Here is a 13,378-nt window from a genome sequence, read left to right on the forward strand (position 1 = left end):
GAGCTCCCGCTGCCACCTCCTCTCAGTGACTCCAGTGAACCCTCAGTTTCTGCAGAGAACTGATCCCAGGATCACAGTGGATTCTGCAGATGTCCCAGTCACCTAAAGATGGTGTCCAAGAAAAGCTTTAATCCTGGCACTCAGGACGCAGAGGCAGGCAGATCTATATGAGTTCGAGGCCAGGTGGGGTTATATTGCGTAATCCTGTTTCAGATAAATGTATAAAAACCTTTATGGGGGCTGGAGAGATGGCTTAGTGGTTAAGAGCCCTGACTGATCTCCTGAAGGTCCTGAGTTCAAATCCCAGCAACCACATGGTGACTCATAACCATCTATAATGAGATCTGATGCCCTCTTCTGGGGGTGTCTGAAGACAGCTACAGTGTACTTATGTATAATAAGTAAATAAATCCTAAGGGAGGGACCTTTATTATTATACTTTATTTATAAAAATCTTTATGTACGGGCAGTGGTGGCGCACGCCTGTAATCCCAGCACTCTGGGAGGCAGAGGCAGGCAGATTTCTGAGTTCGAGGCCAGCCTGGTCTACAGAGTGAGTTCCAGGACAGCCAGGGCTATACAGAGAAACCCTGTCTCGAAAAAACCAAATCCAAAAAACAAACAAACAAAAAAAAAAAACAAAAAACAAAAAAAAAATCTTTATGTAACTTATGCACATCCTCAGCCTATTTATGTCACCTCTACGTTATTTGTCCTACTGTCTTAGGGTTACTATTGCTGTGAGGAAACACCATAACCAAAGCAGGTTTGGGAGGAAAGTGTTTAACTTGGTTTACACATCGCTGTTCATCATCAAAAGAAATTAGGGCAGGAACTCAGGTAGGAAAGGAACCCGGAGGCAGGAGCTGATGCAGAGGCTGTAGAAGAGCACTGCTTAGTGGTCCACCCTTCATGGCTCTGTTTAGCCTGCTTTCTTAGAGAAGTGAATTTTCTTGGCTTCTACCCCAAACCCAGCATAGCCAGCATAACTACCCTATACAAATTAAATTCTGTTACAATGTAAAGGTCATTGCTATGTAAATAGTTGTTATTCTATATTGTTGCCCTTTAGGAAATAATCACACACACAAAGTACATATTTAATACATAATCACGCCCCACCCATTATTAATATTATTTTGTTTGTTTGTTTTTCGAGACAGGGCTTCTCTGTGTAGCCCTGGCTGTCCTGGAACTCACTCTGTAGACCAGGCTGGCCTCGAACTCAGAAATCCTCCTGCCTCTGCCTCCCAAGTGCTGGGATTAAAGGCATGTGCCACTACTGCCCGGCACCCACCCATTCTTCTTAATGGACTGTTGCTTCAGTCTGCATACAGCCTGCAAAGGCGGGGGCTACCTGCAAGATTTCTTGTGTTCATCTAAGAAGGTAGCATCAGATGAGAAGAGAGAGTCTGACCCTGGTTCTGGAAAAGGACCTTGAACAAGACTGTTTCCTTGTTGAAAACCAGAGTTGCCTTTTGACTTTTGAGCAGAGGAAGCGGAAGCGTGTGTGTGTGTGTGTGTGTGTGTGTGTGTGTGTGTGTGTGTATGTGTGTGTGTGTGTGTGATAGATTTCCCCTCTCTAGCATAGGTCTAATGGCCCCCATCCTCAGGAGGAAAGCTCAGGCTGGATAGGTCTTCAGGTTTGCCCGACTCTGTGAAGGTGTGGGATTCTGACAGCTGCCGACATCCAGGCTTAACCCAGAATCTTGTTCTCTTTCCCTTTACCTGACAAGATAAGGCAGAATCATAAATTCTAGGATAACTTGTTATTGCCGAATGAAAGTCATTCTGACAGGCACACTATTCTTCTAGTCAATAATTCAGTTACAGATGTAAACAGAGCTTGGCAATGATTATCTAGTGCCCTGGGGAAAGATGGCTGACAGTTTCTCAGTAATCACAAGATGAAGGTTTCTGCTCCCACGGTGCTTTCGACATCTTCAACCAAGTCTGGGAAGACGCAGTGAAGGCCGGAGTCATCAGTAGTTACTGTAAGTCAGTTCCAGGCATGTTTAGTTTAAAATACTAAATGCTTTCTTGGAAAGAAAATGATAGAACATGTTTCGATAACGGACATATAATGTAATATGTGGCCATGGGAAGCAGTGTAGGAGATGGCCAACTTCTGGGTTTCTGCACCATCTAATAAGTTGTTTCTCTGCTGCCAATGAAATGAGCCAACTCAAGCCAGATTAGAACATATTAAAGGCAGGGCCATTGGGAAGCTGCTCTCAGGCAAGAAAGGAGGCCAGGAAAGTCACCATGGGGAGAAGGGGGGGAGGGGGAAGACAAAGAGAGGAAGGACACCTGTGCAGGGAGAGAAGAGGAGGAGGGGGGAGGGTAGGGAGGAGGGGGAGGGGGAAGAAAGAACACCAGTACAAAGTGTCTGGATTATATAGGGAAGAGCATCTAAGGGAAGGTGAGCCTAGCCCTTGGGCTGGAAAGTTCAGGGTTGAGGTAGGGACTGAGGGATGCTGGGAAAACCTGGAAGCCAGGTCTGCTTTGATATGTAAACCTTGGACCTTGACCGAACAGCTGGTAATAATAATGAGCTGGTCATGGTGGCACATTGGTGGCAAATACCTTGAGGCAGGCAGATGTCTGTAGGTTTGAGACTGGCCTGGTCTCTGTCAAGTTCTTGGCCAGTCAAGGATACAGAATTAGAGCTTGTCAAAAAAAAAAAAAAAAAAAAAAAAAAAAAAAAAAAAAGAATGAGAGGCACCGGATGTGCTGCACAGGTCTTTAATTGTAGCTCGTAGAAGGCAGAGGTAAGTGCATCTCTGTGAGCTCCTTGCCAGCTTGGTCTACAGAGTGAGTTGCAGGACAGCCAGGGCTACTAGTTATCACTGTCACAAAAGCTTGTAGCTATCTGCAATCACGCTTTTAATTCCCAGACATTTAAAAAATGTTTAAATACACATTTTATGTAGCTAGAGATTTAGTATTACAATTCATCTTTAAAATTACTTTAAAATAGTTTAATGAAAAAACGTTTTAGGAACAACACAAAAAATAAAATTTACAAATCTTTCTAGAGCCATCATTTGCTAGATAGGTAGCGGTCACTATTTGTACATATATGCACTCACGTTTTTTCCGTCATTTGAAATTAGTTTCCAAACTTTTTAAATCCATAAATACTTCAAAACGTGTTTCTAAGAATGGGAACTTTATCTTACATAGCAATATTACGTGTATCAGGCAATATGGAACCAGCAAGATGTCAAAGTGGGCTAAGGTGCCCACTGCTAAACCTAAGCCGGATCTCCAGGCCCCACGCGGTAGAAGGAGAGAACCAACTGGCGCAAGTTATCCTCCGACCTCCACGCACTCTGTGGCATAGGTACAACATTTAATCAGCACTGCTCTATGGCCCCATGATTCTCAAACTGCACTGAGATCTCCACAGTCCCACAGCAAGTTCACAGGCAGATACCTGCAGGTTCTACATTTTCTTTCTTTTTTTTCTTTAATTTTCTATATTCTTTGTTTATATTCCAAATGATTTCCCCTTTCCCGGTTGCCCCTGCCCCATAAGTGCCATAAGCCCTCTTCCCTCCACCCATTCCCCAATCAACCCCCTCCCACTCCTCTGTCCTGGCAATCCCCTACAATGCTGCATCAAGCCTTTCCAGGACCCGGACCCTCTCCTTCCTTCTTCTTGGGAATGATTTGATATGTGAGTTGTATCTTGGGTATTCAGAGCTTCTGGGCTAATATCCACTTATCAGTGACTGCATTCCATGTGTGTTCTTTTGTGATTGGGTTACCTCACTCAGGATGATATTTTCCAGTTCTAACCATTTGCCTAAGAATTTCATGAATTCATTGTTTTTAATTGCTGAGTAGTATTCCATTGTGTAAATATACCACATTTTCTGTATCCATTCCTCCATTGAGGGACATCTGGGTTCTTTCCAGCTTCTGGCTATTGTAAATAAGGCTGCTATGAACATAGCAGAACATGTGTCCTTATTGCATGCTGGGGAATCCTCTGGGTATATGCCTAGGAATGGTATAGCAGTGTCCTCCGGAAGTTTCATGCCCAGTTTTCTGAGGAACCGCCAGAATGATTTCCAGAGTGATTGTACCAGCTTGCAATCTCTGAAGAAGGAAATCAAAGACCTCAGAAAATGGAAAAATCTTCCATGCTCATGGATTGGCAGAATTAAGATAGTAAAAATGGCCATCTTGCCAAAAGTGGTATACAGATTCAATGCAATCCCAATCAAAATCCCAACTCAGTTCTTCATAGAGTTAGAAAGAGCAATTCTCAAATTCATCTGGAATAACAAAAAACCCAGGATAGCTAAAACTATTCTCAACAGTAAAAGAACTTCTGGGGGAATCAGTGGAAAAAAGATAGCCTTTTCAACAAATGGTGCTGGTTCAACTGGAGGTCAGCATGCAAAAGAATTCAAATGGATCCATTCTTATCTCCTTGTGCTAAGCTCAACTTCAAGTGGATCAAGGACCTTCACATAAATCCAGCCACACTGAAACTAATAGAAAAGAAACTGGGGAAGAGCATTGAGGACATGGGCACAGGGGAAAAGTTCCTGAACAGAACACCAATAGCTTATGCTCTAAGATCGAGAATTAACAAATTGGACCTCATAAAATTACGAAGTTTCTGTAAGGCAAAGGACACTGTCAAAAGGACAAAATCATTACCAACAAATTGGGGAAAGATCTTCACCAACCCTACATCTGACAGAGGGCTAACATCCAATATATACCAAGAACTCAAAATTTAGACTACAGAAAGCCAAATAACCCTATTACAAAATGGGGTACAGAGCTAAACAAAGAATTTTCACCTGAAGAATTTCGAATGGCTAAGAAGCACGTTCAACATCATTAATTATTAGGGAAATGCAAATCAAAACAACCCTGAGGGGGTTAGAGAGATGTCTCAGCAGGTAAGAGCACCGACTGCTCTTCCAAAGGTCATGAGTTCAAATCCCAGCATCCACATGGTGGCTCACAACCATCTGTAAAGAGATCTGACACCCTATTCTGGTGTCTGAAGACAGCTACAGTGTACTTACATATAATAAATAAATATTTAAAAAAAAACAACCCTGAGATTTCGCCTCACACCAGTCAGAATGGCTAAAATTAAGAACTCAGGAGACATCAGGTGTTGGCAAGGATGTGGAGAAAGAGGAATACTCCTCCACTGCTGGTGGGATTGCAAGCTAAATTTTCAAGGCAAACAAAATGAATCATGACTACAAAAATACAGCTTGGTGCTGTTTGCAATTCTAACAGCAGATGGCGCCACATCCCTTGTCTGGGCCATATTGGAGTTTTCTGTAGTATGATTTTAAAAAGGGACTAGGAACTCAATCTGATTCCTGAGTTTGCTTGAGAGGCACACTTGTATTTGAATAGCTACTAAACTATTAAGGTATATACATACACACACACACACACACACACACACACACATATATATATACACACACACATATATATATATAAAATGAGTGAGTTGTTTGTACCTAGTGTACTGGCTGGTTTTGTGTGTCAACTTGACACAGGCTGGAGTTATCACAGGAGCTTCAATTGGGGAAGTGCCTCCATGAGATCCAGCTGTGGGGCATTTTCTCAATTAGTAATCAAGGGGGGAGAGCCCCTTGTGGGTGGTGCCATCCCTGGGCTGGTAGTCTTGGGTTCTATAAGAGAGCAGGCTGAGCAAGTCAGGGGAAGCAAGCCAGTAAGGAACAACCCTCCATGGCCTCTGCATTAGCTCCTGCTTCCTGACCTGCTTGAGTTCCAGTCCTGACTTCCTTTAGTGATCAACAGCAATGTGGAAAGTGTAAGCAGAATAAACCCTTTCCTCCCCGATTTGCTTTTTGGTCATGATGTTTGTGCAGGAATAGAAACCCTGACTAAGACACCTAGGTATTTCTTTGAGCCAGTGTGTGTGTGTGTGTGTGTGTGTGTGTGTGAGAGAGAGAGAGAGAGAGAGAGAGAGAGAGAGAGAGAGAACAAGATTAAAAGAACCACCATGAACAAAGAAAACTAAGAAAATTTGACTTAATACATAGTTCATACACAAATTTCATGTGTGTGCATGTCTACATGTGTGCACACCCAGAGGGTGATTGTGTTCACTATTTGTACATATATGCACACACATTTTCTCAGTCATTTGAAATTAATTTATGAACTTTTTAAATCCATCAATACTTCAATATATATTTCTAAGAAATACATACAGCCATCCATCTTACCTTTGAGACAGGATCTTTTACTGAACTATCTTGCTGGCTGGCCAAAGAGTTCTGGGGACTCCACACCCTGTGTGCTGGGCAGAGCCCGACCCGAGCAGCACCCGAGGCCTCCTCTGTTCTCTCCTGTTCCCACCACTTTTGAGCATTTTCTTGCTTTTTGACATAACACACCTTTCCTGATTCTTGTGTTCTTCTCAAGCACCCTGTGGCGCACACACCCGAGTCGTAGGTGTGCTCAGTGGCTCCCTCAGTTGGTTGGGTAAAACACGCATGTGCCCACACACACACACACACACACACACACATGCGCACACGTCTGAATCCATATTTTAAAACAAGCCATGCATGCGTTTCAGCGTAACAAAATGAATTCTGGTGGTCTCCCTCTCACAACTACGTTCTCCTTCTCGCAGGGAGAGCCTGGCTTCCCCAGAGCATTTTTCAGAATTGCTAACTTATCATTTCAAAATCGGAAATTCTTCGTGCTAGAATTCAGTTTTCAGAATTTAGTGACAACTCTACTTGTCCTAAACTGACAGATTCCATTGTCATATAGGTTCTCAGGGTAGTTGAGTTAGTTTTTTACTGTCTCCTTCAATGTGACTTAAGGTTTTCTTTGAAATAGAGTTGGAATGGGCCTGGAGAGATGGCTCAGCAGTTTAAAGCACTGGCTGTCCTGCAAGAGGACTTGGGTTCAGGTCCCACACAGCTGCTCACAGCTGTCTGTAACCCCAATGCTCTGCCACTGAACTATATCCTATGATTCATTTTCTTAGGTAACATATGCACTAAATTATATGATTTCTTGTTCTTTTTTTCCTGGTTTAAATATTGCTACACTTGGTTCATGAAAAACATTTTGAAATTTTGTTTCGCTTTCTGCATTTTGGAATCATGTCTGTGACAAAATTCATATATTTGCAAAAGCAATGGAATAAGCATCCCATGTCCCCTTTTCCCAGCCTCAGTAGTACCAACTTGTAACCATTTTTGTTTCGTCCTCTTGCTCCTAGGTTATTTTGGGACAATTGTTCACAGCCATACATAGTTCATTATGTATATTTAAAATGCAGAGCTCATAAACACAAGCACAATCTCACTGGTGCATTATGGAAGACAGAACTCAGAGATGGTTTCTAAGGGATGAGCACACCCCCTCCAATTTATTCATCAACACCAGTTTAGGTGCTACTTTAACAGGACCTTTTCAAATTATTGAGACAAGTTCTTAATATAGATCTAGAGATCTATATACATGGAATTGTGCAGTAGCAATCCTTCTCTGGTCTATTCACCTCGATGTCATAGCTTGAAAGTTCTCCTTTTGCCGGGCATGGTGGCACACGCCTGTAATCCCAGCACTTGGGAGGCAGAGGCAGGCGGATTTCTGAGTTTGAGGCCAGCTGGGTCTACAGAATGAGTTCCAGGGCAGCCGGGCTACACAGAGAAACCCTGTCTCAGAAAAAAAGAAAGAAAGAAAGAAAGAAAGAAAAGAAAGAAAGAAAGAAAGAAAGAAAGAAAGAAAGAAAGAAAGAAAGAAAGAAAGAAAGAAAGAAAGAAAGTTCTCCTTTGATAGTCTCACAACCTGACCGCTACTCTTCGAGAGGTAGAGGCTATATGATTTCTCTCTTGTGGATCTGAAAGATCTTGGTATTACTGACATTATACCACCTCCTAAACTTCATCATAAAAGGCAATGTACTATCCTTTAGCCTTTCTTGTAATGCCCTCCCTTGCAATTCTGTCAACAGACAAGAAGTCCTCAAAGATCATGGAGGGCACCACGCAGGCAGGAGCTGGAACTCCCACACCCATCACCCACCACTGAGCTCACATACAGCAAGCAGCCGGACTTGCCAGCACTGAGATTGAGCCATCTTGGAAGTGCCAGGCAATGAAAGGCTGATGCCAAGTAGTGAGATATAGCAGGCAGGCACACGTGACAAATAACAGTGACGCTGATGGAAAATTGCCATTAACTCACCAAGGGACTGGAGCCCAGGACAAGGTACCGGGTCCTGGGAGGCATCCTGGGTTACCAAAGGCCAGTGAGAGGCCCTGCCTAAGGATATAAGAGAGGGCTGAGGAACACACTCGCGGTCAATCCCCACACGCATGTCCACACGCGGTCCTACAGAGGCCACTTTTCCAGCATTGGCAGAATGGGTAAACTGTCATATACAGACTTGGTCTCTCTCCCTGGAAGTGCTTGAAAACAGAAGTGTTTTAGAGTTTGGATTTCTCATTAAATATATTTTTTAAATTATGAGTATGCATATGTGTGTATACATGTTTGCATGTATGTCAATGCAAGGCACCCTAAGCATTGGGTAATCCTGGCCATGGAGTTACAGGTAGTTGTGAGCTGTCTGGCATGGATGCAGGAAATCAAACTTGATTTTGCAGTATATGCTCTTAACTACTGAGCCAGTTTTCCAGCCCCAGGTTTTTTGTTTTGTCTTGGTTTAATTGTGGTTCTTTAACCACATATATAGAGATATATATGTATGTATGTATATATATATACATATATAGGGATATATATATGTATGTGTATACATATCTGTATATATACAATATACACAATAATAATATATTATTATATATAATATATGTCATTTCTTGAGAGTGGGGCCCAAGCCTAAGCATGAAATTCATTTACATTTCATATATATTTTGTACACACGACCTGAAGGTGTGTGTGTAGTATATGTATATTTGCTCATGTGTGGGCGAATCTATCTGTACGTGTGCACATGCGTGTGAAGGCCAGAAGTCCACACTGTCCTCCCCAGTCACTCTCCACCTGACTTTTGGGGACGGCACCTCTCACTGAATCTGGAACTCACAGTCAGTTGGACTGACTGGCCAGTTTCCTGCCTGCCCCACCCTCCGCTGCTGGGTTTGCAGGCTCTCACTCTGAGCACAGCTTTGACATGGGTGCTGGGGACATAAACTCCAGTCCTAGGACCAGAGAACTAGCTCAGTGGTTAAGAGGACCCAGGTCCAGGTCCCAGCACCCACACAGTGGCTCTATAACTCTAACTCTAGTTGCAGTACTGTCTTCTGACCTGCACAGTCACCAGGCGTGCACAGGTGAGCACATGGTACCTAGACTTAGATGCAGGCAAACACCCATCCACATAAAATAAATAAATCTAAAAGAATTTTTTTTTTTAAATTCAGGTCTTTGGTACTTGCGCTGCTAACACATGACCAACTGAATCATCTCTTGGTTCCCAAAGATAGTTGTGTACACTAATAATTAAACACCGGAGAGTAGGTTCACAGCATGTACACTGCTCTGACTAATAATCACACGTCAGAGAGTAAGTTCAGAGTACGAAGCTTTCCACTTGTGGTTTTACATCAGTGCTCAACAGGTTTTGGACTTCAGAGAATTTTAGATTTGGGATATTTGGAGCAGAGATGCTTTAACCTATATATTTACAATGCAATTGCTCGTTTTGTGTTCTGTTTTGTGTTTGTTTGTTTGTTTACTTGTTTGTTTTAGAGAGGGTCTTACTCAATAGAGGATAGCCTAGAACTTGTTATATAACACCAGGCTAGCCTCAGGCTCTCATTATCGGGCCTCGACTTCTGAGTGCTGAGGTTACAGATGTGACCACTACCCAGGCTTGCAATTCGATCCTGTTGCTAGATATTACTACCTACTACTGTTATGAATCTCGTAAGTATAATATCAAATTTGAAATGAATCTGTTTTGCCATATAAAGTTTAAGACAGACTAAACTCACCCACGTGTGAGGAATATGGGTATGACTGTCTGGGGACAGCAGGTGACAAGAGTTTGTGATTGCTGGCCATGTTCAAATTTTGTTGTCAGTGTTGTTGCCTTCCTTCCTTCCCTCCCTCTCTTCCCCCTTCCTTCCCTCTCTCCCTCCTTCCCTCCCTTCTTCCCCATCCCCTTTTCTCTCTTATTTTAACAGTATTTCACTGTGTAGTTGAAGCTGGTCTTAAACTTCTTTTGATCATCCTGCCTCAGTGTCCCCCCATGCTGCAATTGCAGACCTGTACCACCAAGCCTGGAGTGGTTTCTATCTTCATCTGAGTGTGGTCACATGGATGTATTCATTTTGTGAGAAGGCAGTGGTTTGACACTTCAGTGTGTCATACTCCAATTCAAAAACCATTTACAGAAACAATTTCTACCTAATTTTCTTAAGATTTTGAAAGAAGACTGGGCCTGATGTTTGTCCCTGCTCAGAGTTTCTCACGCTGTTTTTGTAACAGATCTTGGTGTCCATGGAAACCAGACAGAGACAGTGTGGAAATAAGAAAGGATCAGAGCCTGGGAAGCACAGCGTATGTAACAAACACCAGACTCTCAACAAGCCTTCCCCCTGGGTTCTGATTCCACTCAGCCTCAGCCAGCTCCCTGCCAATGGGCCTCATCACGCATGATCCGCGTCAGCCATCAACGGTTACAAATCCCAGCCAGCTCTGTTGCTGCCTTCCATTTCATGCCGTCAAACAGCATCCTGACAGAAATCTGGTATTAAAGAGGTCTTCTCGACATGAAGGGTTCTTCACACCTCACTAACTGGATGTGCTATGTTGGAACCTCAGCTCTAAGGGAGAAGCTAAAGGCCTTAGAATAGCCGTAGTGAGCGTTCAGGAGTCACGTGGTGAGCAGATTCTTCTCTCAGGGGAGTTCTTCAGAGCTTACTAATTCCTATTTTAAACATACTGATAGATAGCACCTTGTTATTCGATTTTTCTGGGTCTACCAAAAGACACATTAGAAGTGGGTGGTGTGAAACTGCCCCCTGGGGGCGCATGTTCACCTGGCTTGGCTGTGTTTGAGACATGTTCTGGATGTCTGTGGCTGTGAATCTGTGTGGGGAAGCTTTGCATCTATGTCACTGTGTGTTGATTATAACGAACACGTGTAACAGAGCTGTACACACTTGTGTCTTGTGCATCTGTTGGTTTTGTGTGTGTGGACTGTCTGGGTGGTATTAAGGATGTTTGTGAATGAGCTTGTCACTTTGTGAGTTTGTGTGTGTGTGTGAGAGAGAGAGTGAGATGGGATGTAAAATATGCAAATGAGAACTTAAATGTTTGTGACTCTGGGGGAAAACATGAGAGAGCATTTGTGGCCACTTCTGCCGTTATTTATCTACACTAAACTGTAAAATTGCGTGTGGATTTATAGAGGGAGCTGCAGGCAAAGATTTCAAGTCATATGGCTGAGCCATATGGAATTGCCTTTCTGTGGGCTAAAAACGGTTAAATATTCAGAGATTTCTGTCTGAGTCGACCTCATCAATATGTGTGCGCACGCATACCTGAGTGCGAGTTAGCATGGCCTCTGTAGCACATCAGTCTCTCCGTCATCAGAACCGAGAAGGAGATGAGCATCACGTGGGAGACCTAGGGAGCAGCTTAATTCTTGGAGGAAACAGAGGGTGTGGAGAGACTGACAGACTGTAACAGAAAGTCGCAACTGGGGAGTCACGGGCAATGGGGTTCCAAGTTCCTTCCTCCGGGAAATCATCTCTGACCCCTGCTTTGTATCCATGGATCCCAAGTTTGCTTCTGTAACCCCTGGGGACTTCCTCTCCGATGGTGCTTGTCACAGTGGAGTGTGACTGTCATTTCATCAGGCTGTCTCCTTCCCTAGGCAGCAAACTCCGTGAGAGCAAACCCCCTGTGTCTCTCTTGTTCATTCATATTCCAGGCACAAGGCTTGCTGCAGGATACAAACTCAGTTTATATTTGCTGAGCGGAGCCTGTAAGAGAAGATAAACTTCACCGAGGGACATTAAAGAACACCTAAGTGAGGGGAGAAACTCTGTTCGTTGTAAAAAAGGAAAAAAAATTGAAATTACAGAAATGTCAGTTGTGGGGGGTATGCATTCAATCCATAGGATGCAAATCCTCAATGAATAAGTCAAAGAAACACCACGCTAAGTCCATGCTAAGCACAATCTCAAAAGGACGCTGACAAGATGGCTCCACATTGTGCATGAAGAATAATGTTTCAATAATACTTAGGATATGTCTAAAAAATGAACATGTTAGGGAAGTATATCAAAATATCAAGATGCATTTTAACCACTCCAAGGGGAGATAAGGATTCATCATCTGTGTTCTCAGCCCCTGCCTGGCCATGTTCCCCTTGTCTGTCCTCTCTCAAGTACCCCTGCTCCTGAGCACAAGGCCTCAGTCCCATCTACCGCATCTTCTCCCAGAGTTCGGGCTGTCACTGCCTCCTTTGTTCTTTCTAGTTCCCTTACCTTTAATTCATTAACTCCAATCTTTACATGAGCTACTTAATGTCACTGCCAACAGATGATTGAAATCTTCCTACCTTCCTCCAAACAGGTATGCCACTTTCTCATGTTGTGTAGCCCAGGCTGGCCTTGAACTCACAATATTCTTAGCTCCACCTGCCGAGTGCTGTGATCTCAGGCCTGTGCCAGCCTGCCTGATCAATGCCTTTTGTGTTGTTGCTGGTGGTGGTGCTGCTTGTGCCACAGGTAGAAGGGGAGGTAGAAGGGAGGGGTCAGAGGCAGCCAGAGGGAGGCCTCACACATCTCTTTAGACGGTTCTCTTGAGTTCATTTGTGGTTCTGAGTAAACAGAGAGTCTGAGATTTATAAACTCTCTGAAGAGAAGGACTAAGAACTTGGAGATAATGGTAGTGGATACTATAATCAACAATCAACCCTCGGAAGGTTGAGTCAGGATGGCCATAAGTTCAGGGCCAGCCTGGGCTACACATCGAGGTCCAGTGTTGGCTCCCCTCCCCTCTAAAATTTCTCATCATGCCTGTAATTCCAGCATTCAAGAGGTAGAAGAAGGCAGGATGATGAGAAGTTAAAAGGTCATCCTCAGCTGTACAGTGAGTTCAGGCCAGCCTGGGCTACAGTAGCCCTGTCTCAATAAAACAAACAACAATGACAAAGGATTGGGGATATGTTTTTCATTGAATATAAATTTGAGGTTTTGTTTTGTTTTGTTTGTTTGTTTTAACAGCTCTGGCTGTCCTGGAACTCCCTCCGTAGACCAGGCTGGCCTCAAACTCATAGAGATCCACCAGCCTCTGCTTCTCGAGTACTGAGACTGAAGGCATCTTGCATGGTGATTGTTTTTCTTTTTTTTTA

This window comes from Apodemus sylvaticus, chromosome 6 (genome assembly GCF_947179515.1).
Source record: "Apodemus sylvaticus chromosome 6, mApoSyl1.1, whole genome shotgun sequence".
In the NCBI taxonomy this organism is placed as follows: domain Eukaryota; kingdom Metazoa; phylum Chordata; class Mammalia; order Rodentia; family Muridae; genus Apodemus; species Apodemus sylvaticus.